We start from the raw sequence: 26,987 nt of genomic DNA on the forward strand, positions 1-26,987 counted from the left end.
ATTTGCAGATTGAGCCATCCTTGCACCCCAGGGATAAATCCCACTTGATCATGGTGAATGATCTTGCTAATGTGCTGTTGAATTTGGTTTGCTAATATTTTGTTGAGAATTTTGCTATCTATATCAGGGATATTGTTCTGTATTATTCATTTCTTGTAGTATCCTTATATGGCTTTGGTATCAGGGTAATGCTGGCCTCATAAATTAGTTCTTATTTCTTAATGTAGGTATTTATTGCTATAAACTATTCTCTCCTCTTCAATTTTGGGAAAATTTTGAGAAGGAATGACATTAATTCTTCTTTAAATGTTTCACAGAATTCACCAATGAGACCATCTTGTCTGGGACTTTCCTGTCTTGGGAGGTTTTTGATTACAGGTTCAATCCTATTACTTCATATTAGCCTGTTCAGATTTTCTTTCTTCATGATTCATTCTTGGTAGGTTGTATATTTCTAGGAATTTATTCATTTCATCTAGATTTTCCAGTTTGTTGGTGTGTAATTGTTCTTAGTAGTCTCATGATCCTTCATATTTCTGGGGTATCAGTTATAATTTTTTCTCTTTCATTTCTGATTTTATTTATTTGAATCCTTTCTTTTTCTGAGTTAGTCTAGCTAAAGGTTTGTTAATTTTGTTTATCTTTTCAAAAAATAGCTCAGTTTCATTGCTCATTTCTATTGATTTTCTGGTCTCTATTTCATTTCTTTCTGTTCTGATTGTTGTCATTTTCTTCCTTCTGATAACTTTGGGCTTAGTCCTTCTTTTTCTAGTTTCTTGTGCTATAAAATGAGATTGTTGATTTGAGATTGTTCTTGTTTCTTAATGTAGGTATTTATCACTATAAACTATTCTCTTAGAACTGCTTTTGCAGCATCCCATAGATTTTGATATGTTATGCTTCCATTGTCAGTTGTTTCAAGATATTTCTTGGTTTCCTTTTTGATTTATTCTTTGATTCATTGGTTGTTCAGGAGATGTTGTTTAATCCCACATATTAGTGAATTTTTCAGCTTTTCTTCTGTTATTTATTTCTACTTTCATACCACTGTGGTCAGAAAAGATATATTTGTTGTAATCTCAATCTTTTAAAATTTGTTGATACTTGTTTCATGACCTGTCATGTGATCTATCCCGCAGAATGTTCCTTATGAACTTGAGAAGAATGTGTATTCTGCTGTTGTTGGATGAAATGTTCTGTATATGTCTGTTAGGTTGATTTGGTCTGAAGTATGATTCAAGTCTGATGTTTCCTTGTTTATTTTCTGTCTAAATGATCTATCTCATGTAGATGAATGAGGGGTACTATCTCATAAAAGAGGAGTACTTCACCCTCTGCCCTCCCAAAGCTGCTCCTCACAGATCAGTTAATCAGTTAATCACTTAACCTGCTTGTCGCTCAGCTCTGCCTCGGGACTTCCAAATTGGTGAGGGGAACGAGAGCCAAGTTCATCTTTCCAAATTGACAGGAGAACCAATCATAATAAAATAGTTTTAAAAACATTTTGTAAAAAAGGGGCTTCCCACAGGGAGATCAGCTCAGTGCTTTGTGATCACCTAGAGGGGTGGGATAGGGAGGGTGGGAGGGAGGGAGATGCAAGAGGGAAGAGATATGGAAACATATGTATATGTATAACTGATTCACTTTGTTATAAAGCAGAAACTAACACACCATTGTAAAGCAATTATACTCCAATAAAGATGTTAAAATAAATAAATAAAAATTAAAATTAAAAAAATAAAATAAAATAAAGGGGCTTCCCTGGTGGTGCAGTGGTTAAGAATCTGCCTGCCAATGCAGGGGACACGGGTTCGAGCCCTGGTCCCAGAAGATCCCACATGCCACAGAGCAAGTAAGCCCATGCACCACAACTACTGAGCCTGCATACCACAACTACTGAAGCCTGCATGCCTAGAGCCCGTGCTCTGCAACAAGAGAAGCCACTGCAATGAGAAGCCTGCACACCACAACGAAGTGTAGCCCCCACTCGCCACAACTAGAGAAAGCCCGCGTGCAGCAATGAAGACTCAACGCAGCCAAAAATAAAATAAATAAATTTTTAAAAAACTATATTGTTCATACAGATTTTTAAAAGCCCTTATACAAGAAGACATGGCATTATCCATAGATAGTTCTCACATATTTTTAATCAAGAACTTTATACTACTGCCCTCCGTTACTAGTTCAGAAATCTAATTTTCCTTCAGAAAATACTTCTTTTTCTTTATAAAATCCATCCAGTGTGGAGATGAGGGGCCAAAATGTCCAAAGTCCTCCATTTTCTAATAGTCTTCAGGGCACTCTCTTTGGGCTGTTTTTAAATATCAAGTCTACCTTCAAAAGACAAAGATTCAATCTCCACTTGCAGCCAAGATGGAGTAACAGGGACTGGATTATCACTTGTACTAATCTATATAATCCTTTTATTTGTAGACCTGAATTATTGTACTGTTGTCTATTTCTCCCATCAGATCTGTTACTATTTGCTTAATATATTCAGATGCTCTGATGTTGGGTTCATATATATTTATGGTTGTTATATATTCTTGACCCCTTATCATTGTATAATGACCATCTTTGTTTCTTATTACCACTTTTGAGGTGAAGTCTATTTTTACTGATATTAGTATAGGTGCCCCTGCTCTCTTTTGGTTTCCACTTGCATGGAGTATCTTTTGCCAGCTCTTCACTTTGAATCTATGTGTGTTTTTAGAGCTGAGGTGAATGTCTCATATGCAGCATATAGTTGGGTCTTTTTTTTTTTTTTTAATCTATCCAGCCACTCAGTGCCTTTTTATTGGAGAAAACGACTTATTTATAGCAATTATTGATATGTAAGGACTTACTGATGACACCTTATTATTTCCTGGCTGTTTGTAGTTTTATTTTTTTCTTCCTTTCTTTGCTTTTTCTTTGTAAATTCATGATGTTCCATTGTGGTATGCTTTGATTCTCTTCTCTTTACCTCTTGTTTATCTTTTATAGACTTTGTGGTTCCCATGAGGTTTATATAAAACATCTTATAGATGTAATGGTATAATTACCCTGCTAACAATTTAAATTTTATCACATACAAAATCTCTACCCTTTTACTCCCCACTTTCACATTTTTGATAACACCATTTACATGCTTTATTGTGTATCCATTAACAAATTGTTGAACTTATTGGTATTTTTAATACTTTTGCCCTTTAACCTTCATTTTAGAGTTAAATAGTAGTACATCACCATTTTGCAGTATTAGGGTATTCTGAATCTGACTATATGCTTACTTTTACCAGTGTGTTATATATTTTTATATGTTTTGATGTAACTAATTAATATCCTTTTGTTTCAGCTTGAAAACTCCTTTTAGCAGTCTTTATAATGCGGGTTTAATGATGATGAATTCCCTCAGCTTTTCTTTGTTAGTGAAGGTCTTCATTTCACCCTTCAACTCTGAAGGTGAATTTTGCTGGGTAAATTAATCTTGATTGGCAGTTTCTTTCTTTTAACACTTCAAATATATCAGCCCATTCTCTCTTGCACTGTAAGGTCTCTGCTGAGACATCTGCTGATAGCCTTATGGGGGTTCCATTTTATGAGAGAAATTTTTCTTCTCTTGCTGCTTTTTAAATTCTCTCTTTGTATTTGGTTTTAGACAATTTTTATTATTATGCATCTTGGAGAAGAACATTTTGGGTTGAAATTTTGAAGTGACCTATTAGCTTGAATTTGGATGTCCAAATCTCTCCTCATGGCTGGAAAGTTCTCAGCCATTATTTGGTTAAATAAGCTTTTTACTCCTTTCTCCCTGTCTTCCCCTTTTGCGGCTCCAATAATGTGTACACTATTTCCTTTGATGGTATTCTGTATCTATCGTAGGCTTTATTTATTCCTTCTCATTCTTTTGTTGTTGTTGTTCTAATTGTATAATCTTAATTGATCTGTCTTCAAGCTTCTAGCTCACTGATTCTCACTTCTACTTGTTCAAGTTTCATGTGAACTCTCTGTTGAATTTTTCAGTTCAGTCATTGTATTCTTCATTCCAAAATTTGTTTGGTTCTGTTTTCTGTTTTCTGTTTTTGTTGTTGTTGTTGTTGAGGTTTTCATTTTGTCCTTGTGTTGTTTTCTCCATATTGTTAAATTGTTTATCTGTGCTCTCCTTTAGCTCTCCGAGAGTCTGTAGAACAATTATTTTGAATTGTTTGTTGTGCAATTTCTGGATCTCCTTTTCTTTGGAGCCAGTTGCTGGAGGTCTACTATATTACTTTCATGGCATTTTGTTTCTCTGATACTTTGTGATCCCTGTAGCCTTGTGTAGCTGTCTGTACATTTGAAGAAACAGTCAGCTCTTAAAGACGTTATGGGCTGATTTAAGTAAGGGAAGCCTGTCACCTGCAGATGGAGGCACAGTGGACTATGCTGTAACCGTGGATCTAGTGGCTCAGGGCGCCAGGTGCAGGAGTGTGTGGCAGCCCTGGGTCCAAGGGAGTATGATATCTCTTTGGCTCAGCCACTAAGGTTCACAGTATCAACAATTGTGTGGTCCTTGGCAAGCACTACGGAGGTTCTGCAGTGGCTGCAATTGCTATTGGTCTCCTAAATGGTGCCTCAAGGACTAGTAACTAAGGACCAGGGCAGGCATCAGTGGTGGCTGGAGCCAGTGGTATGCACACACTTGGTTGCTGCAAGTGCCTATGTAGTAGGGGAGGTCACTTGTAGACACACTCATAGTAATGGGGGGTCAGAGTAGGTAGCAGGGGCCAGGGCCAGCTATGGGCTTAGTGGCATCTGCTAAAGACATGGTTGTCAGCATGCTTTCCCTTGGCTTCACACTCTACCCTCCAGTATGCATACTGCAGCGGTGACCATTGACAGGGCTGGGGCTGGGGGACATGCATGTCCATAGCTGGAGGGGGTAGCTATAGCCAGGTACAGTGGTGTGAGCCAGTGACTGAAGGCAGGGCCTGATCTGGACCTGAAGCAGCTGCAGGGGCCCCGGGTGTGCTGTGCTCTCCTGTGGCTGCATTCTCTCCCATTTGCACGCACACTGCAAGGGAAGGTGGTGATGAGAGTTGGGCTGGAGCTTGCAGGTACAGAGCTGGAAGGCCTCTCTACAGGTAGGTGCTGCGGCACTGGCCAATGTCAAGAAGGCAGGGCATGATCAGAGCTTGCAGTCAGCTGTGGGGACCTTAGATGTTGTTTTGCTCTCCTCTGGCCACACACTCTGGGTGTGCACAGTGTAGTGAGGGCCAGTGACGGGTCAGGCCAGGGGCTATGTATAGGTGGGCACCAGTCAGGGACAGAAGGCCCCTTGCGTGTCATACTCCCATGAGGGGGATAACACATTATATGCACTGACTAAAAGAATATAATGTCTTGTATCATTGATCCTGAAAATACTTTGTTCCAGCTTCAGCTGATGATGAGTGCTCTGATATCCTAAGAAAGCCTGTTTATTTTTTGTTTATGCCCTTTTGATTTAAACTCAGATTATGTCAGAAAAACTTGAATGGGCGTCACCACCTCGTAATCCTCTAACTAACCTTTGCTCTTTCCTCAAGCTTTGGAGGAAGCTGAAAAAGTGTCCTGTCAAGCTACTGGGCACTCTGTCACTTAGACGCTTAGATCCACATTAAAACTGACATGTAGAAATGGCTTTCACTGCCAGCACTTTCTTGCCTTTTTCTCCCCCTCACTTTCCCCATCTCAGTTCCTTCCATGCAGTCTGAATCATCTCACTTATAATTAAGAGGTGAAAAGGGCAAATAAAAAAACAACTTAGGATTTTAACACATCATTGGCATTGGATATAAGTGCCAGTGATGTACAAAAATAACTGAATGCACAGTTTCCAAACTGGTGCATGGATGTTCAGTACTTGCTGCCCATTCCTGTTCGCATTTCAGCCTTCTACATAATGACACCCCATGATAGGATCTGAAATACCAACGGTTTTGCTTGCATAGTCATTATTGGAATTCTGAAAATCTGTGTATCTTCTCATGCATATTTAAATTTTTCAAATATGGTATTATGTGTTATATTCTAAAAGATAGTACATAATAAATATTATAGAAGAGTATGATGAATTATTAACAAATATTTTGTGACAAAACTTGTTAACTATGTTTTAACTATTTATTGAATCATGTACACCCAATTTGAAAGAAAATCACACAAAAATTTGTTGGTTGGTTTTATCCAAAGTGAAAAGATTGACAAAATGTAGTTCATGAGAACATGCTAATTATATTTAGGAAAAAATCAGTATCATTATACTCTACTGCTTTGGTTGTTCCAAATTCAGAATATTTATCATGAGCTCAGATTCACCCCCATCAGAATATGTATAAGATGGGAAAAGAGAGGAAGACCTACAGGACTAGAAAAACTTCTCCCCAAACCAATACTTACAACTTTTTTGACTGCCCTGGAAATTTTATAACCCAGCTAAGGGTTTTATCATTAGGTTTGGAATGGGTGAAAGGTATGCTTTCCTTTTGAAGGAGGAAGAAAGTTATTGTGAACACAGATACATACATTGGCCAACAGTTTTAGAAAAAGGATGGGTCTGGAAACCAATGAGGGATTATGCCACCAGGCACGTGTTATCTTTTCTAACTGCATATTTAAAAATGGGAAATAAACTCCAGATAAATTTGTGGACCCACTGGATACATCAAGAAACAGAGTCAGGCCAGAAGCCTCTTTACCACCAACCCTCAAAAGTCCCCACCTTGACTGATAGACTTCCTGGGTTTAGTGCAGCTCGGAGTCAGGGTCCAATAACCCCAAGTATTCCTACTTCCCTTTCTGAAATGCACAGTTATCCAAGCTAAGGGCCCCCCAGTCCCTTTGAGGAAGGAAAGGAGGAGGATTTTACACTTGTGTACACACTTGTGACAGGGTAAGCAGGGTGCTGCCCCAAGAGGACCTGCCATCATCCCCTCCTACAGAGGTTGTCTGCAGAGCTTTCCAAGGAGGTTGCTGCTTCCCTCACCAAATATTCCTCCGTGATTTTGTGAAACGTGTCCTCTGAACACCCCCCAGGAGATGGGTGAGCAAGTCACACATTAGACATCTACTCCATCATTCCATTTCCCTAAATCATTAGATTTATTCCTCTACATTATAAGAAGGAAATTGCACACTTCAGCTTCATTTAATGTAAACCAATATGACATCCAGGTTTTAGTCAACTGTGTAAGCAAATTGTGAGGGTCTTTCGCAGTTGCTCAAGCTAACATATGGAATCCAGAATGCCTGATAAGTGTACCCATGTTGATACATTTGGCCATTCCAATATTATTTTCTTCCACCCTGGACAGTTACACTTAGATTCCATTTCTGCACATGTATATATTAATTTCTGCTGATATAAACTTACCACATTTTGCAATTTTTTCAGTGTGTAAATTGGCTCCTTCCAGGTCAGACTTGGTAATCATTTCCCTTGATTAGGTTGGATTTGACTCTAGCATGGTTCTGCAGGCCATGAGGGATAACGAGGGTGGATCATTTGGAAATAAGCTTTCACCTGCAATGTGAGGTCATTAAGCTATCCTCGTGCTGGGAGAAGCTCCTTCCTCAGAAGGGGGAGGAGGAGCAGGATCTGCTGGTGAGGAAGGCTTAAAGGGATTTGTAAGGTCAAGATACCCAGATTCATCTGAATTGCCTTCATTCCAATTCTCAGGGCTCCATCCTTTTCCTATCAGCCCCCTAATATGCACATAAGAAATTTGATAAGGATGAGAAATCAACTTGAATCATAACTTGGAGCTAAAAGAGATTAATTTATGATAATCATAGAATTCCCTTCCCCTGATTCTCTTAACTCTGCCTGGAGGTGTTCATTTTCATGCTACCATTTCCCCAATGCAATAAAAAGTAGTTAGCATAGTCCACGGTACCAATGGCAGAATTCCCATCATAACAGTCTTTTGAAACAGTCCCTTGCTTTCCAAAGTCTTCTGTTTAATAGGCATATTATTTCCAGCAACATTTGGGGCTGTGCCTTAAAATAAAAGTCCCCATTGTGGACATTATAGGTTTTGGGGATAATTAAAGTAATGAGGTACCCTGCAAGGTGGGCCGCAACCTGGGCTTGCAGGGACGTGCAGGGCAGCACGGGCCACTGAGGGAGGCTGGGCCCAAGTGGAAGCCGGGAGGGGCCGGGCGGGCGAGGCGGGCCGTGTGCGGCCCTGCCTAGCCCTCCCCCCGGACACCGCATGTTGCCCTGGGCCCCCCGGCAGTGCGGCCCGGGTGAAGAGCAGGCACCCGAGGAATAAGGCCCCTCGGGGGTCAGCGACCCCGGCCAGGCCAGGGACTCTGGAGAGGAAGCCCTGGGGGAGCCAAGAAAATCCCCACCGGACAGTCCTCAGCCCTGGTACCAAAGGCCTTCCTGGATCCAGAAAGAGCAGCTGCTGCCTCGGTTGCCCCCAGGCCTCGCTGCCGAGCAGTCCCTGGGAACCCCAGTTCCCCCCTACCCCCAGATGACCTGGGAGGTGGCCCCGTCAAGGATGACCCTGCTACCGCCCTGGGACCCCAACTATGAGGCTCAAGCGGGACCTCATCGGGTGCAGGGGCCCAGCTGTGGGTCAGGCACCTCCTTCTCAGACCAGACCTTGTGCCATCCCTCATTCTGGCCTCTGTATGAGGCAGCAGCGTGAGGCAGAGGCCTCAGGCCCGTCTAGCAGGATATCAGAGTGGAGAGCAGGTGCCCAGGGATGCAGGGTTCCCGGTGATGTGCTATGAAGATGTCTTTCTTTCTGACCCTCCGCTGCCCTGTGGGCAGCGTGTTCCCCTGTACCTGTCTCAGGGCCCTCAGCAGGTGATGGGCTCTCTGAAGCTGCTGCTCCCAACCCCAATTATGTCCCCCTGGGTCCTCCCCACTCCATCCTCTGGCTGCTCCACTGCCTGGCTCAGAGGGTCTGAGCTGATCGCCCTCACTGGCCTCCTGCAGATGAGCCAGGGGGAGCCAAGACCCAGCTCCCCAGGGGCTCCCATGCCCCCTGCTGACCCTCCAGATGCTGCCTCTGACCACCCAGGTACCAGTGGTGGCCAGAGCTGTTCTCACTGCATGGACCCATCTCTCCCATGGGCCCCAGGCAACCAAGGTCCATAGCCCCTCCAGGGGCAGAGTGGGCCCCCTACTTCGCCAGGCAGGTTCTGTTGACAATAAAACCGTGTTGGTTTGTAAAGTAATGAAGTAAATGCTAGTGTTCTCTACCCAGAAGTTACCCATCTCAGTATGTTGGGTTTCAAAAGCAATTTTTTTTTTGGACACTTGGCCTAAACTTCCGAGTTTTGCCACCAAACAATAGGACATCAGCTCTGAAGAGGCTCAATCTAAATTCTTTGACTAATGTGAATATCAGAGAAAGCGCAATCTAGCATATAAACCAGTTTCTTATATCCTGATTATAATTTATTCATTAAAAATATGCTGTTATTTTAAGAACAAAATCACAAGTACATCACTGGAAAAAGGGTGTTTAAGCCAATGCAACTTGTGCCCTTGTGACCATCCTCTGGGATTATCAGAGACTGTCTTACAATGTTCCCTGAGGCTCTGAGCTTTCTGTCTGTGCCCTTTGTCTTAATCCATCAGGTTCTTTCTATGTATGGCCCATATAAGGTTTCAATAGATTATAAACAGTGCATATAAACAGTGCATTTTACTGGAAAGAAGGCATTAATTTTCATCCTTGGCATTTCTAATTATCTCTGGAGTTATTCTCCATTCACATTTGATAAGGGATGTTTAAGACTGCTTTTCTGCTTCTAGTAGCAATCTCCTATATCCCATCTCTGTTTTCTTTCCAATCCTTAGGGAGAAAAAAGTTAATGTATTTCTTGTTTCTTCCTGAAAAATTGAAAAATGTAGGATTGTCTCTGTAGACTCAACTTCCTCATGGTGGTCTGTTGCAAGCAATGGAGAGTTCCATTGCAAACAGTACTAAGGAGTTCATTATTTGTGACTTATGATCCTCACCAATGCCGCTTTTGCATAGATTACTGAAGAAAATATAATATGTGGTCTACTGTTTCCAAATAGTTTTATTCTGTCAACCAGGTTTCCGAACAAAAGTCAGAACCAGTCTTCTCCCTTAAATATTTTTAAAGTATATAAAAATAAAATAACATACACAAAATAATAGAATTGCTTTATTAAAAATGGAAAATATCATGTAAAACTTTGAGGTAGGATTATATGAAGAAAAATGTAGAACAGATTTGCTGTATATAAGTATTACTATTCAAGTATTCTCTAGAACTATAAAGGAACAGTTTTTAATATCTCATGATAGAGGATATGATGGTCCAGGCAATACTTATGTAATAAAGTCTTAGAGATGAAATCTCATCTTGGATAAATTCATCAATACTGAGTCCTTACAAATAAGATGTTGCAAATAAAAAAATAAAAATCCCCACTAGTTAATTTTTCACTATCACCTGCTAGACCCTCTTTATCTTTTAAAATATCTATGGTTTAAATGAGTCTGGAATTTTAATTTTTTACAACATATTTTCTGGGTTTAATTAACATTCAGTAAAGTCTTTAATGTTTAAGAGTGGTTTGATTATGGGAAATATGTTATCGCCTTCCAAATCCAGGAACATAAAACTGTCTTTAAACACATTTAAATAAAATTTGAATACTTTAAAAATTGCAACCCAAAGTGTGTGTTTTTATGAGCTGTGAGTAATTTAAGAGGCTCAGCGGCTTTGTCTTGCACAGATGCGTGAGAACAATCTGAGAGAGTACATCTAACAGTGAGACAGCAAATGATGAAATTATGTATGTATTTATAGTACTTACATTGTTCACTAGCTCTTTATATAAATACCTTTTCACTTTGGGACTTTTTTCATGGCATATGTTGTGATCTTATCTGTTTGCTTTTCTCTTCTTTGGGGACAATGGGTTATTTAGTATCTCTTTTAAAAATGTGTTTAAGGGTGTGCATTTTAACAGCCTTGTCTAGTTGCATTATTTGCTTGATTTTCTCCCTGTAACATCTCTCCCTTATGCAGCAAACAAAGAAAATAATTTGGGGCTTGGGTATAAGAGAGAGAATCTTGTGCTACAAACGGGTATAGGACAAAGCAGGAGAAGTTTAAGTACCTTAAATGGCTTTTGCCAGAAATTCTTGCTTGTTTTCTTTTCTTTTTGGATTTATCATAAAATTAATAATATTAAGCATTTCTAGTACAAACTATAGTTTACTGCAAGCCTTTACTTTGGAGGCACAATTCTTAGTGCTTCATATACATATACATCCAGACATTATTGTATTCAATCCTCACAGTGATGTAGAAGGAGATGCTGTTGTTCTCTTTTTCACAGATGAAGAAACTGAGATGCAGAGAGGATGAGCAGTTTTTTCATAATCACATGGTCAGAGCATGAAAGAACTAAGAAAGTAGCCCAATTCTATATGACTGAAAACCCTGTGCAATTAATGACCCTCAGAGCACGTAAGCAGTAGATATAAAAATTGGTCCATATTTTGCAAGGGCTGGAGGTAGAGATGGAAACAATGGTGACAGTAGTAACAGGAGTAATGACAATAATAATAACACTGCACAATTTGCCATTTGGGACCAGCAAAGGGCCATGAGTCCATCTAGGGACTTCGCATAAAGTGTATTTATCTTCCTTATGACCCTAAGGAATGGTGTTATTATTCCCATTTTAAGATCACAAAATTAAAGTCAGGAAAGTTAGGAATCTCACTCAAAGTTACATAGCTAGTACATTACAGATGCAGGAGTCCAGCTGAGAACTGGATTCTAAATATATTCCATACTTAATCTTCTGCCCCATTGTAAGCTGCATTTCTTCTTTACTTGTGATTTCATCTAAGGAAATCTTCCTGTTGGAATAGTGCTGTGGTTTATTTCCCCTAATCCGAGTATAATGTGACACATACTGCACAATGATTGGAGATATCATTATATTTACAGACCTATTCATCAATTTGTTTCTGTTAAATAAAAAACTTTCTGAAAATAGTGGAGAAGGGCTGGATGCAGGTGTGGAAATCTTCCACGTAAGCCAAGAATCTTTTAACAAATGATAATATTCTCATGGGACAAGGATAACAAATAGGCCATTACATCACCAAAATTCTGAGGCTTCTCATAATACTAACGGAAAATAGAACCAAAGAAATGTAAAGTTATTACTAAGGGCCCCATTTGAAGGCAGGAAGGATTTAATAATATGAATAGTCACATGCAGGCCAAATTATTTGGTAGCAACCTTGGAATACTGGAGCTACCAGTGCCCAGGATCTGAATCAAGACGAAACAGACCATTTTTTAAAAGATTTCTTAGAGATCTGAAGGAAAGAATCTTTGACTTGTAAAGTTCAATGTTTGGATTAAAATTTATCAGGTTGCATCTGTGAAGCTTTCCTTTTTGGGTCAAAGAAAAAAGTATGTCTCTGTGTGTGTGCGTGTGTGTGTGTGCTTGTGTGTGCATGCACATACTATATTAGTCTGCTTGGGCTGCCACAACAAAATACCACCGACTAGGTGGCTTAAACAACAGAAATTTATTTCCCACAGTTCTGGAGGGTTGGAAGTCCAAGATCAAGGTGCCAGGAGATATGTTTTGTTCCAAGGCCTTCTCTTGGCTTGCCGTAGGTGGCAGCCATCTTCCTGTGGGCTCAAGTGGCCTCTTCGTAGGAACAGGAAAGAAATGCAGTAGTCCCATCAGGAGGGTCTCACCCTTATGACCTCATCTAACCCTATTACCTCCCAAAGACCCCATCTCCAAATGCCATCATACTAAGGGTTAGGTCTTGAACACAGGCATTTGGGGGTGGGGAGGACACAAGCATTCAGTCCATAACACTCCGCCCCTGGCCTTCCAAAATTTGTATCCTTCTCATACACAAAATACATTCATTCTATCCCAACAAACAGCCCCAAAAGTCTTAGCTCATTCTAGTATCCATCTAAAGTCAAAGTCTCGTCTAGATATCATCTAAAATCAGATATGGAGGAGACATGAGGTGCAATTCATCCTGAGGTTAAATTCCTCTCCAACTGTGAACCTGTGAAAGCAAACAAGTTATGTGCTTCCAAAATACAAGGGGCCATCATAGGGTAGATATTCCCATTCCAAAACAGAGAAATAGGAAAGAAGGAAGAGGTGAAGGGTCCCAAGCAAGTCCAAAATGTAGGAAGGCAAATTCCACTAGGTCTCAGGGCTGGAGAATAGTCCTCTTTGCTTTCCAGGTCCAGTGGGGCAGCAGCATCACCCCCAGGGCTCGGCTCATGTGTTTCTGTCTATACACCTGAAATCAAGGTGGCTGCAGCAGACTTGGCCCTCCCCCCTGCCCCCGGGCCTGCAAACTCTGTGCTTCTGGTGGGAGTGGTAACCCACATGACTTCTCAATCACCTTTGAGATCCTTCTTCCCTTCTTGAGGGAGAGCTCACATTCACAGCTGAATAGCCCTACAATCCCGCCTTGTAAAATCCACAAAGTCTGACTGCCTTCCTTCATCCTGTCCCACCTTCTTCCCCATTTTAGTTCAAACTGGCAGTGTCTCTGCTGGTATAACCCCATCTCTATTCTTGGCTTATTAAATTCATGAGTCACACCATGATCTCTTTATCAAATCATTTTCAACCACACCCTTAGTATTCTCTTCAGAACCGGCTTTCTCATTTTTTTTTGCAATATAGAGAAGCTGAAAATTTCCATATCTTCAAGTTCTGGTTCCTTTTTGCTTAACAATTCCTTCTTCAATTCATCTCTCTCCTTTCACATTTTACTATAAGTGATCAGGAGGAACGAAGCCATACTTGCAATACTTTGCATACAAATCTTAGCTAAATATCTAATTTCATCACTCACAAGTGCTACCTTCCATAAAAGACTAGAACACAGTTTGGTCAAGTTCTTTGCCACCTCATAACAAGGATCATTTTTCCTCCATGTTCCAATAACATGGTTCTCATTTGCATCTGAGTCCTCGCCCTTAACATCCGTATTTCTAGTATGCAACTCAAAATTCTCCCAGCCTCTGTTCATTATTCAATTCCACATGTTTTGGTATTCGTTACAGCAGCACCCCATTTCTCAGCACCAAAATCTGTCTTAACTCAGGCTGCTATAAAGAATACCATGGATTGAGTGGCTTAAACACAGAAATTTATGTCTGACATCTCTGAAGTCTGGAAGTCCAAGCATAGTTGAGGTCTAATGAGAGCTCTCTTCCTGGCTGTTAGAGAGCAACCTTCTCACTCTGATCTATATATACAATCTATATACATGGTAGGAAGAGAGTGTGAGCAAGCTCTCTGGTTTCTCTTTTCATAGGAGCACTAATCCCATCTTGAGTGTCCCTCCCTTTTGACCTTATCTAAATCTACTCACCTCCCAAAGGCCTCATCTCCAAATACCACCACATTGGAGGTTAGGGCTTCAACATATGCATTTCGGGGAGACAGCAGCATTCAGTCCATAATATACAAACACACATACATATATATTTACCTGTGTTGATAGATTATACATATTCTAGCTACATATTCTGTTAACTATAGATGCAGAAATAGCATTAGTAGAATCAAGTATAAAAATAGAAGTGATGACATCTCCTTTCACTCTTTACTTATATATAGCACATAAGCTGTTTTTGAAACAGCTGGTAGAAGTGTTACTTTTTCTTCTTATTGTGAAACTTAGTTAGACTTAGCATGGTGAAATCAGTCATTTGTTCCTAATCAGCATTACAGATAGGCTGACAGCAAAAGCACCCAAAATTGAGGCTCCTGCATCTCTTTACAGGAGACTGAGCAAAACCCCACAGCATTATCTTAAACTTTAAATTTGACATCCACTGGCCACTGTAGAAACAACCCTCTCAATTTTTTTTTTAAGGGTATTAGATAGTAATTCCATTTCCAGCATGTTTCTGTGGAAGTAAATTATGGATATGTAAAAATGTATATCCACTCTAGTGGTATTTACATTAGTAAAACAGTTGAGGTGTCAAATGGTAGGGAATGTTTAAATAAACCACAGCGCAGCAACATATCAAATGCTATGGAGTCCTTAAAGTGATTTTATTTAAACAAATGAGAGACTAGAAATGAAAAAAAAAAAAAGTCAAAAGATGAGATTAGAAAAAATGGTAAAGTGAACCCTAGTACCTAATTTCTCTTCCCACCAAAATCTCTGTGAAATGTCAGGTAATAAATTGTGTTTAAGAAAATAAAGTCATAAGCACAGTGGAAAACAAGGAAAGACCTTGGTGGAAGACGATTTCTGAGGAATTCCTAAGAACTAGAAATGGAGTGATATCAGAATCACAGAGAAGCAAGAGTGAAGGAAATAAAAATCCAAAACTCATGCAGGAAGAGAAAGCGCTTAGGAGAAGTTTCAGGGAAGCTCAAAGCTCAAAGTTACCTCGAGCAGAAGCAGGAGGGACCATGTTGAAATTTAAGGGGAACTGTAGTCTGACAATAAGCCATCGATTTATTCAGCCTCCACCCATTTGGACTGAGCAGGGGGCAATGTGTCCACAGAGGACCAGGCACTGGCTGTGACTCAGGTGCAGAGCTAAAGCAGTGCCCAGGTCACTGCAGACCCCAAGGAGGGAGAAGGAGCTGCATGTCCAAGGCAGGCTTTCTATCAGGCTCATCAGATGCAATCTCTTGAAGTCAGAACCAACCTCAGCTAAACTTGGTGAGGCGGATCTCACAGAGAAATACAACATGGTAACCAAGAGTCAAAAAACAAATACCATTAAAGAGGGGTAACAAAATGACACCCAAGAAAATCATGCTTTTACTGCAAACTGAATACCCCACAATAATATCCTGATATCCTTCTGAGATTTGTGTGAAATGTGGAAATTTAAACATGTTTACAAAATAAAAATCTCAGTTGAATTGAATTGTTGAAAAGAAACAGTAATAAAACCAATCAAGGAACTAGAATATCAAATAATTTTCCTAGAATGTAGCCAATTTCCTAGAAACATAAAGTATAAGAGAAAAATAAATGATATACAGAATATATCCAGAAATTTCAAAAACCATTCAGAAACAAAATATTTTGAAAAACTAAAGGTATATGTAGTTATAACTACATTTATATATATAAAAATATAACAGAAAAGCTGGAAATATGACTGAAAAAATAGAATCTATAGAAGATTATGAAACTACTTTAAAAGCAGCAGATGAAACTCTGAGGAATAAAAAACTAAAATGTAAAATCTCAGTGGCTGGATTAAATTCCTGATAAACATATATGACAAAAGAATTAGTAAACTGAAGGATATAACCCAAAAGGAGTATGGCTAAAAAAAAAATCTAGGAAAACAAAGAGATGGAAAAGTAAGAAAAAAAGGTTAAAACACAAAAAGAATTTAAAAAATAATATCTAATCAGTGTACCAGAGGAAATTTAAAAGAGAAGGGGGACAAAGCAATTTCTAAAATATAGTAGCTAAGAATTTGCCTAGAATTGATGAAATTCACCAATCTTCAAATCATAGAATCCTAACAAAATCCAGGCAGGAAGGATTTGCTTTATTGTGATATTTGTTTTATTGAGGTGCTGTGGAACCAAACCCACAATATCTCCAAGGTCTGCCTATATCTTTCTATTATGAGAGTGAAACAAATTTCAACAAAAACTGAGAGGTATTTACTACCAACAGACCTTCAGCTTCAGTAAAGGGAATCATAAAGGAAACACCTTAGACACAAAGAAAATGATTTCAGGTGGAAAGTCTAAAGTAAAAAAGAATGTTGAACAAAGATGTTGAAAAATGTTTAGAGAATTCAAAATAAACATTGACTATATCAAACAGTAAATCTTTGAAAGAAAAAAATTTAAAAAGACAGGAGATAACTAAAATACCAGATCACAACATCATGTAAATTATAAAGGGGGTCGATTGGAGCTACAGCTTTCTAAAGTCCTTGAACTAGTTGAGAGGGGAGTAAAGATACCTATATAATTTAGACTATGCTAAAAATTTGTAGAAAGTCATAGCCTTCAACTTCCAGATACATAAAGGAAGGGAAATCAAAGAAGAAAATCGACATAGTCAGTAAGAGAACAAGAAAGAAAAGGTGAGAAGGAAAAGAAAAATAAAGGGACAAGTAAATAGAAAACCATAGAAAAGAAAAAATATTCAGTCAGAACACAAGAAAGGAAGAATGAAAAAGGGGGTGTGGAAATCAGGACAAGTAGGAACTATTTAATACAATGGTAGAAATAAATCAGAAGTCAAATAAATGCAAATGAATTTAATGCTCTAGGGAAAAGACAAAGAATCTCTGAAAAGATTAAAAAATAGCTAATTGATATTTCCAAATATACATTGCAGGATTTGGCTTGCCAATAATTACTTGAGATTTTTTATCTATGTTCATGAATGATATTACTGGAATGTCATTTTCTTTCTTCATACATACCTTATTTTGCTAAGTTACACTAGCTACATAAAATGAGTTGAAGTCATGGTCTCCCCTCTTTTTCCCCTACTCTTGGGTATTTACACAGTATTGGAATTATCTCTCCCTTCAGTATTTGGTAGCAGATGTCTAAAAAGTCAAATGGACATATACTGTTTTCACTGATTTTTTTGTTTGTTTTTGAAGGGTAAATTATTATCTACGGGTTGACCATCCTTAATCATGAGACATCTCTTCAGGTTTTCTATGTCTTCAGTATGCTTTGGTAAATTATATTTTCTAGGAAATGGCAATTTTTGTTTATTTTCAAATTTGTCATGAGGATTTTTTTTGAATTTTCTCTTGTAATATTTAAAACTTCTATCATCAATACTAGCTATAATTAATCCTCCTTTACATTTCTAATATACTTTATCTGTGTTGTTTTTTGATCCTTGGTTTGTCATGCCAAAGATTTACCTACTTTATTAGTCTTTGTAAAAATTAGCTTTCATGTTGATCCTTTCTATTATATCTTTATTTTCAATGTAATTAACTTTTGCTTGTATCTTCATAATTTCGTCTCCTCCTCTCTTATTGGCTTTACTTTATTCTTTTAATGAGAGGGGAAAGAAAAACAGTAAGGATAAGGAAACATAATCTAGTCCTAGCTTTGCATTCAGAATTTCACTAGTTGTTTGGAAAGTTATGTAAATATGGACCTGGATATTGTTATTGTTTAGGAGATGTTGCCATTTCTTCTTCCTATGTCATCAAGTTCAGACAAGAAAAGACAAAAATTATCTGGATTAATAGTTGTCAGTTTGAAACACTAAGTTTGGAAAGCTGATTAGACTGTATATAAATTTGAAAATCAGTGTAACCTCACTTCTAGAAATGATCAATCTCAAAGTGACTTGACTGTACTTTAATATTCCTTAAAACTGAAAATAAAATGCCCTTTTACTACTAATCTCAAATTAATCATTTTATGAAGCATATATTCAAAGAATTTGTATTACTTGTCTCATACTAAGATACTATAGGGTTATGTTAACTTCACAAAGGAGTTATATAAAGGGAATAGTTTATTTCCATTCCATAAAAGAAAATTCAATGTTGGGTTGATAAGCAAAGTTCCTGGCATGATGTTTTTGCACATTCCTTGAAAGACATTTTTTTAAAACAACATACAAATTAAATTCTTAAATTAACATTGATACCCCTTCCTTAAGGGAAGTATATTTAAAATTAAACTTGTATGTGATTACCTCAAACATAGCCTTATTAACAGCCACCTAGATGTTTGTGGGTTTTCATGCATTAAATTTTTGTTACAGATTATTCATGGTTTGTTAATTGGTGTGATACTTGATGAATATTGATGGTGCATATTGTGGAAATAATTTCCATATGAAAGGGGGTAAAAGAATTTCCTGCTCAAGCAAAACTCTGAAAATAAAAGAATTCTGAAAGGCTGAATTTAGAATATAAGTTGACCCTCTTATTTATTTAACAGTTCAGAATTCTCTATAACCAGGCATCCCAAAAGTATGTATGCCAGATTATAGCTGAATACTTTAATGACATACAAAACAAATGAGGAAATTGATTTATTGGGGCCCTGTTTAAATGTCTAATGTGGAGGTTAAATGTTTGCTTTATTTAAATGAGATGTTCAGGCTTTAGAACAATCTGCTAGATTCCACTTATACTTCTAAAATGCCATGTTCTGAGGGTGTTTATATTTGTCATTTTACAGCAGAAATGTAGATTCAGTTAATACATTTGTATAGGGAAGACCTTGATCAACTCACAGGATCTTCTTTAGCCAGCATATGTATGTTATGGTACCTGGGGTCACCAGCCAGCCACTTAAGGCAGGAAGATTATTCTTTTTTGTTTGTTTGTTTTTTTGTTTTTTAAATTTTTTTTTTAATGCTATTCTTGTCTGCTTACATTCTTTTTATGTATGTATGTATGTATGTATGGCTGTGTTGGGTCTTCGTTTCTGTGCGAGGGCTTTCTCTAGTTGTGGCAAGCGGGGGCCACTCTTCATCGCGGTGCGCGGGCCTCTCACTATCGCAGCCTCTCGTTGCCGAGCACAGGCTCCAGACGCGCAGGCTCAGTAATTGTGGCTCACGGGCCGAGTTGCTCCGCGGCATGTGGGATCTTCCCAGACCAGGGCTCGAACCCGCGTCGCCTGCATTGGCAGGCAGATTCTCAACCACTGCGCCACCAGGGAAGCCCAGGAAGATTATTCTTGACCACTTCCATCATGAAAGAGGAAGTTGTTTACTCCTACTGGAATAGTCACTTACTCTAGAAATGGATTTGCCTTACCTGCTGGAAATGCTTCTGCCAAAATCACTATCTGTGCATTTACAGAATACCTTAATCATTGTCATAATACTCCTTGCTTCTGACAAGGCAACTCTATTTGCTGCCTAACAAACCACTTCAACACTTGGTAGTTTCACAGAAGTAATTATTTTTTAACAAAAGTATCTTTCATGATTGTGTGACTGACTGCCCAGGTGGGTAATTCTTCCATTCCATGTGATGTCAGTTGGTACTCTAGTAATGGTCTCTATAAGGCTGGAATATCTAAGCTGTCTGTCACTTAGGTAGTGGATGTTTTGAAGGCGGCGTCCGCTAAGATGGCTGGGCTTCTCTCTCTTGCCATGGAGTTGCAGAGTCTTGATTCTTTATGTGACCTTTCCGTATGCTCTCTCCATAAAGTCTAAGTTCTTAGATGGCAGCTCAAGACTCACAAAACCACAAAAAGTAAAAGTAACCAGGTTTTAAGGTTTAGACCCAGAGCTACCTCAGATTGTTCAAAGTATTTATATGCTAGCACAGTTTCAATTCTGCCTCTAGAAGGGAGGAAGGAGAAGAAAAATATGACATATTTAATCCATCACAGGGAGGAAGTCACTCAAGGTAGAACTAAGAGTATTTACCTAGATTTTAAGGAAGAACATTGTGTATGCAAGCTGGAGAGCAGGAGGTGAGGAAAAGAGTAGCATGAGATGAGGCTGACCCAGAAAAACCCATGGTCTTGGAGGATTCATTGAGTCCATGGGACTTGTTATAAATGATATGGAAGGAGGCTATTCAAGGATTTTAGACAGAGAGGTTAAGTGAATAGATTTTCACTTTTAACAGGTCACGCTGGCTAGAATGGAAAATGGTTTGGCAGGGAGCAGGACTGGAGGTAGAAAGACCATTCAGTAAACTTCTGAGATAATATGGGAGAGGAAGGTTGATGGTTTCTTAGAATAGGTCAGAAAAGTGGAAATGGAGAAAACCATGCTGCTTCAAAAGATATTTAAGCAATATACTCAACAGGACCTTACTATTGATTAAATGTGAATATACCAATCTCTGGCTTGAATCACTATGTAGGTGATGATTGGATTAGCAAGACGGGGAACCTGCAGAAGTAGGTTTGGAGAGGAAGGATCATTAGTCCTGTTTTGGCTTTTTTGAGTTTAAGTTCCTGTGAGCTATGCAGATGAAAATGTTAAGCAGTCAGTAAGCTACTTAAGTGTAGATCCCAAAAGAAAGATCTGGGGGTATAGAGTTGGTAAAATCCTGAATCATGATGGTGATTAGAGCAATGGTTGTGGGTGAGGCTACTTCCTATTGGGAGAATGTAGCAGAAGAAGAAAAGAGAGTTTACATCCTATGCCAAATGGCCTAGAATTACTAAAAGAGATGCTTTACTGTGGTAGTAGTCAACAAATCACAACTTAAAACAATGAGCTATCATTTTAAACCAAGTATCCTGGTAAAAATATAAAAAGCAGGTGATAAATAATGGTGAAGATGTTGTAGAACCACAAGCAGAGCTGATGGGAGTTTCGAATCATGTGGCCATTCTAGAAAACCATCAGGTGTATGCATACGCTACAATTTAGCAATCCTTCTCCTAAGTAGGCACCAGAGAAAATCAAAAACATGTACCAACAGGACTACTCTTAGTGTATGGGGGACTCATACAAATATTTTTGGCAGAACCCTGGTCTGTATATATAATTTGAGGAGAAAAATATATTTTAAAAATTGAGGAGCCCATGTGAGGTATAGTGGTTAATTGATTATTTAGAATAATGGGTAGAGAAGAGGTATTGAAATATTTGTTTATTGTCTAATTAGTGCATGTGAATACTCTTCATGGTGTCCAAGGACCATCTCTTCTTGGTCAGATCCAACAAAAATCTCTTCATGTTCTTTATTGTCCAACATGCTGTTTCTGGCCAATTTCATATCTCCTACCACAGAAAAAGGGGTAGCATAGTTGTTACTCACAATTCCATGGCTATTTGGAACTTTAAGAAAAAATACCTTCTTTTCTGTGCAGTTACATAATTTTAATTATTTAATGCTGGATACATAATTACTTGTGACAGTACATCATTCATTCTGCTCTCCATGAATACTGAATTCCAAAGACTATGTCAAACATTATTATTCTACTTCATTGATAATGACCGCAAATGCAAGTCTTACCCAGATTATGCAGGACAATATGAATGATAATTTGTTCTCTTTTCATGTTAAATTTCACTTTTGGGATTTTATGCCGGTACCATTTTCTCAAGGAATGTCCATCCTTCATATGTCACTGCTTAAGACCAGAGAGCATGATGCCATCAAATTAGTTGCAGGCAAGAGAAGACATAGATAGGAAGGGCCTGTTAGAATTGTGAACCAAGAGTTTAGATCTCCAAAGCTCTTGGAGGAGATGGGTCCAGCCAACCATGGAGGACTGGCTTCCATGCAGAGCCTGTGGAGGAAGTAGAGTGACCCATCTGGATGCCAGAAGTGGGGGAGGGGAGAGATGGGTATGGCAGAGAAGATAAAGGATGGGCACCATCACCTCTGTCACCTTAGAGAATCTTCAAAAATTAGTGTGTCAGCACCATTCTGGCAACCCAGTCTCGTGGAACCTGGGCCACAGGATTTGGGTAGACCTACCAACATGAGTAATGGAGCTCCGTAGGGCAACTGCCCAACCCACATGCTCACTGTCCAGGCTCAGGGCACCACCCACAAGGCACTGCCAGCCTGGCCTGTCCCAGGCACCATAGAGGTACTTAGAACATTTCAAGAAAGGCTCTCCAAAGCACAGCACTGCCTAAAGCCTGGCACCCAGGAGAGAAGTCCCTGTGCCTAAGTCTAGGGTCATTATTATGTGTGAGGATGTTCACTCCAGTAGTGGTTTTAGAGGGTTACAGGTAAAATAAGGAGATTCCGTAAATGGGGTATATGCCAACAATGAAATAGAAAGTGGTCCAAATAGTAACAGATGCCCATTCAGTAGCCTGGTGTATCAGACACCTCTGGGAGATTCCTCCCTATTTTGTAGGTCTCACCAAGAAGAACTCCAGGTCACTGCCATGGCAACCACTTTTGCACTTCAGAGAGATTTGCCCGGATGCAACCTGATGGTTCCTGACCTTGATCCATACAACAAAGCACTGTTTCCTTCCCTGGGGCTTCTCTGAAGCTGTGGTATGGGGTGCCTGCAGGAATACTCCAAGGTCAACCCAAATGTGTAGAGAAATTAGTGCCTGTGAGACCCCACTTGGCCAGTGAAGGACAAAAGCCAATGGATAAACACATGCTTCCTACTTTGATCCCCTGGGCAGAAAATTCTGAGATGCATTTCATACAATTTCTAAGAAGGTTCTAAGGGATCACGGGCACATCATAGGGTCAGTGGAGATGACCAAATAACAGGTTTATGTGTTGACTTTCTTTCTTCATTTACTCTTTTCGTCCCTGACATCAGCACTCTGGGATCATTCTCAAATAAACCATCTGCACAGAACATTTTCTCTCAGGCTCTCCTTCAGGAGAACCCAGGCTAAGACACATGGACAATTTTTTTAAAAAACACGATGTTGACTGAAAAGAATAAGAAAAAAAGAGTGAGATACGTAGCACTATACGGCTTATGTAAACTAAAAGTACATACATACATATCCCCCAAAACCCCATATTTTGAAGGAGATTCATATAGATAGATAGATAGACATATATAGATATTTATATACACATGTTTAAGACATATGTTATATATTTATATTTATATAACATGTTTTATATGGTTACAATATATGTTTTATATATACATATATATGATACATGTAAAACATTAGAATGGATACTTTTGAGGAGGGGAATGAAAGGAATTGGAAAGAAAAGGAGAGGGGAGTAAAATCAAACAGAAAACAGACTCATGATGATACCAAATTAAGACTTGAAAAATTATTTACTCAACTCAGTGCCCCTGAGATCCAATTTTTTGTGGAAACAAAGAGAAAAAAGCAGAAAGATAGAAAAAGATGGACACGTCTCAAATAAAGGAAAATATTTTATGCCAAGAAATATTCTTTAGCTTCTTAATGATTGTGAGGAAGGAAATACGCTGAATGAAAATGGAAGTGACGTAAGCCTTTTTGGATGCCATTTCTAAACACTCTTCTCAGTCATCCTTCTCTCTTTACAGAAGTACCAATTCTCATGCTTGGAGTATCTTGCTAGTCTTTGGTTTACACCCTGGCCTTAGCACAAAATTGTTAAAAATGTAGAATGGGTATATTGCTGCCCTCCAAATCCAAACCATCCACTTCATCTCATTTTATTTCATCTGCTTATGTATTGTTTGCACTTGACTTGCTGAAAATATTGCTTACTGAGGTTAGGGGATAGGACAAGGAAAAGAGACTTTCTGCCCTAAAATTAGCCATGCCACTTTGCTTCCTCACACGTAAGCATTCTGAATTCTCACCCAGCCTCTCTGGGTATTTCAAGAATGACTATAATTATTTTGCCAGCATTTTTCAAATTTGCATTTGTTCTGCTTTTTTCTTAGTGTGTGAAATGTTATCAAAAAAAAAGAAATCTTTAAGACAAATGTGGCCTCTGTTTCCTGCTGCACTGGTGAGATGCCCAGTTTCCAGGTGCTCTTTGGTTAAATTCCCTGGCTGAGAAGGGCATGTCTGGTGGTTGATTTGGCACAGATTCTATTTCCAAGAAAATAAAAGAAACTCTGATCAAGAAAGATAATAGGACTTCCTGTTCCCACATCTACTCAGTGAGAGACACCATAGAGGGAATATGTGTACTTTACAACAGCTGGATTGTCCTCTTGTAATTTATCCTTGCCCCAACAAATTAAAGCCTTTTTCTAGGGGAGGAGGGGGCTTCCCTCAGTCACAAGTGTGAACAGCATGAGCAGGTGAGCTGAGAGACGAAAAATCCAAACCTCGGCACGACTGTTTCCCAAGACAACCTGCCCCAGGGCATAGGGCTGCTGTCAAGCCTGCAGATGCTTTTTTAGGGTGATCCCTGGCTCCAGTCACTCATGTTTCTTGTCCCTAAAAACTTCGTGTCATAGCTAAAAATGTGTAAGTTTTGAAAAATTCCCTCAGCCCATTTAAAATTAGAGTTTCCCTGCTAAAAGGGAGGTGATACAATTTTGATAAGCTCACTTGAAGTATCTCAGGCTTGCCTCATAATTTCCCCTCGCCACCACCCCGGGAGTACTAGACAATTTACAGAGACACCTAGGAATGGCAGAAAGAACAATAGTTTGTAGGAGAAGGTGCTGCCATAAATCTCATCCTTGCTGCTTATGAGCTGTATGAATATAGACAAATGTTTAAAATCCTATGAGACTCACCATGGCTATAAAAGTGAAGGTCATAATATCTATGTCCCTTAACATATAGCAGACTGCCAGGCACATAGTAGGTACTTGACTGTTATTTCTTTCTTCTTTCCTACTACTCTCCCTGCCCTAATACCTAGGAGTTGAAGCCTTCATTCCTATTGACTGAAAGCTTATCTAAAATATTCATATTCAGTTCTTTATCTCTTCTCTCCCTCTTAATCTTTTTAAATAAATTCTTTACTCATTACTTTTATGGGTGGGGAGGGCATGGTATATTTCAATACTAAAAGAGAATGAGTACTCAAGGTTAAGAATTTTTTTAAGAGCCTATGTCTTTTAAAAATCATAGATACTCTGCAGGGGTACTGTAATAATTACAAAAGTTATTTTACAATACACAAGTTGAAGAATGTAATATTCCTTTTCTTTTTCTTTTTGTTTTCCCCTCTACCAAATGTAATCTGCTTGGAGACTCCACTCTCCCAGCTAAGAAAAAAATGCAATCTCTGTCATTATCAAGTTGCCTGCATTCCTTCCTTTTTATGAAACAAGAATTCTGGGCTTATATGGCCAGGGTAGAGCCAGGTTCTGCATCTACAGTGTTCCCCATCCCCACTGTTACTACACAAGGCACCTGCTGCAATTGTCTGCGAGGCTCTGGGGCTCTGAGTAAGCCCCGCCCCTCAGGCTGTACTGCAGAAACTCACCACTCTTGGAGCCTCTGTGCTTCATCCATGTCTAAGTCTTGCCACCTCCTGGGGGCGCTCATAGTCCCTGCTATGCCAGGACTGACAGAACCTTGGCATGGAGGGGATGTTCTCCAACCTCTCTCTTCCTAAGGTTGGCCCACATCTACAACTTACAATTTAGACTTTTCCCCCAAAACAGAAGTCTGGATGGAGACTGCCTTTTGAGTAACTCCCAGTCTGTTTTGGGCCAACCAGCAACAAGTTGGTGTTAATTCTTTGAAGGCAAAGATCTCATCACTCAAAAAACAAAACATAGCTACATTTCGGGGGTGGAAGAGAGAAATTGCCTTCCATCTCCAGCCTTTCCTACTGACCTTTTAAGCAAGGAGATAATGCAAAAATTAGTCTCCCAGTGTTAGCTGACCCTTTCCTGAGCGCCTCTTTAAGGTGTTGCTTCACTGGCAGAAAAATAGACCTTAATACATTATCTCTAACCATCTTATCAAACTCCTTGGTAGTATTTTTTTCTCAATATTTTAAAGTTGAGGAAATTGAAGTTCAGAGACTTTTAGTGATTTACCAGAGTTCAAAAAGCTGGTATATGATGGAGAAAACATTTAAACATAGGATTGCCTAATTTTAAAAATTGCACTCTTTCTACTGCATCATGCTATATTCCAATCAAGGAATCATGACATCCATCATCCTTTTAATGTAACATTTAATGAACACGTAGCAGTGGCAGAAAGTTATTACCTCAGGTGAGAGCCTTTTAGATTACTTTTGAATGAAACTCACAGTCAGAAGCTTGGAAATATACCCTCACTAGTTTTAGCAGACTTCACTTGAAAGCAATGTGACCATATATATTAGAGGGAAGTGTAATCAAAAGAAAGAAAACTAAATAACAAATAATTAATTTGTTTTAAAATAGTTTTTCAGCATCTCCTAAGGAGTGGTTATTCATAAATAGAGAATCTATCAGACCAGACCACACATGTATGCCACTGCCTTTTTTTTTTTTAACACCTTTATTGGAGTATAATTGCTTTACAATGGTGTGTTAGTTTCTGCTGTATAACAAAGTGAATCAGCTATATGTATACAGCTATCCAAATATCCCCTCCCTGTTGAGTCTCCCTCCCACCCTCCCTATCCCACCCCTCTAGTGGGACACAAAAGCACCGAGC

General features: G+C 39.0%; 1 long non-coding RNA gene and 1 pseudogene across 2 annotated transcripts in view; both read left to right on the top strand.

Moving 5' to 3' along the window:
- Positions 1–26,923, top strand: LOC309655001 (histone deacetylase complex subunit SAP25 pseudogene; annotated as a pseudogene). The gene has a single exon. The product of its transcript is annotated as a histone deacetylase complex subunit SAP25 pseudogene (transcript).
- LOC309655042 overlaps positions 1–26,987 on the top strand; it is a 305,351-nt gene that overhangs the window by 246,828 nt on the left and 31,536 nt on the right. The gene's annotated exons all lie outside the window — the stretch shown is intronic.

This window comes from Balaenoptera physalus, assembly GCF_965194825.1.
Source record: "Balaenoptera physalus genome assembly, chromosome: 2".
In the NCBI taxonomy this organism is placed as follows: Eukaryota; Metazoa; Chordata; class Mammalia; order Artiodactyla; family Balaenopteridae; genus Balaenoptera; species Balaenoptera physalus.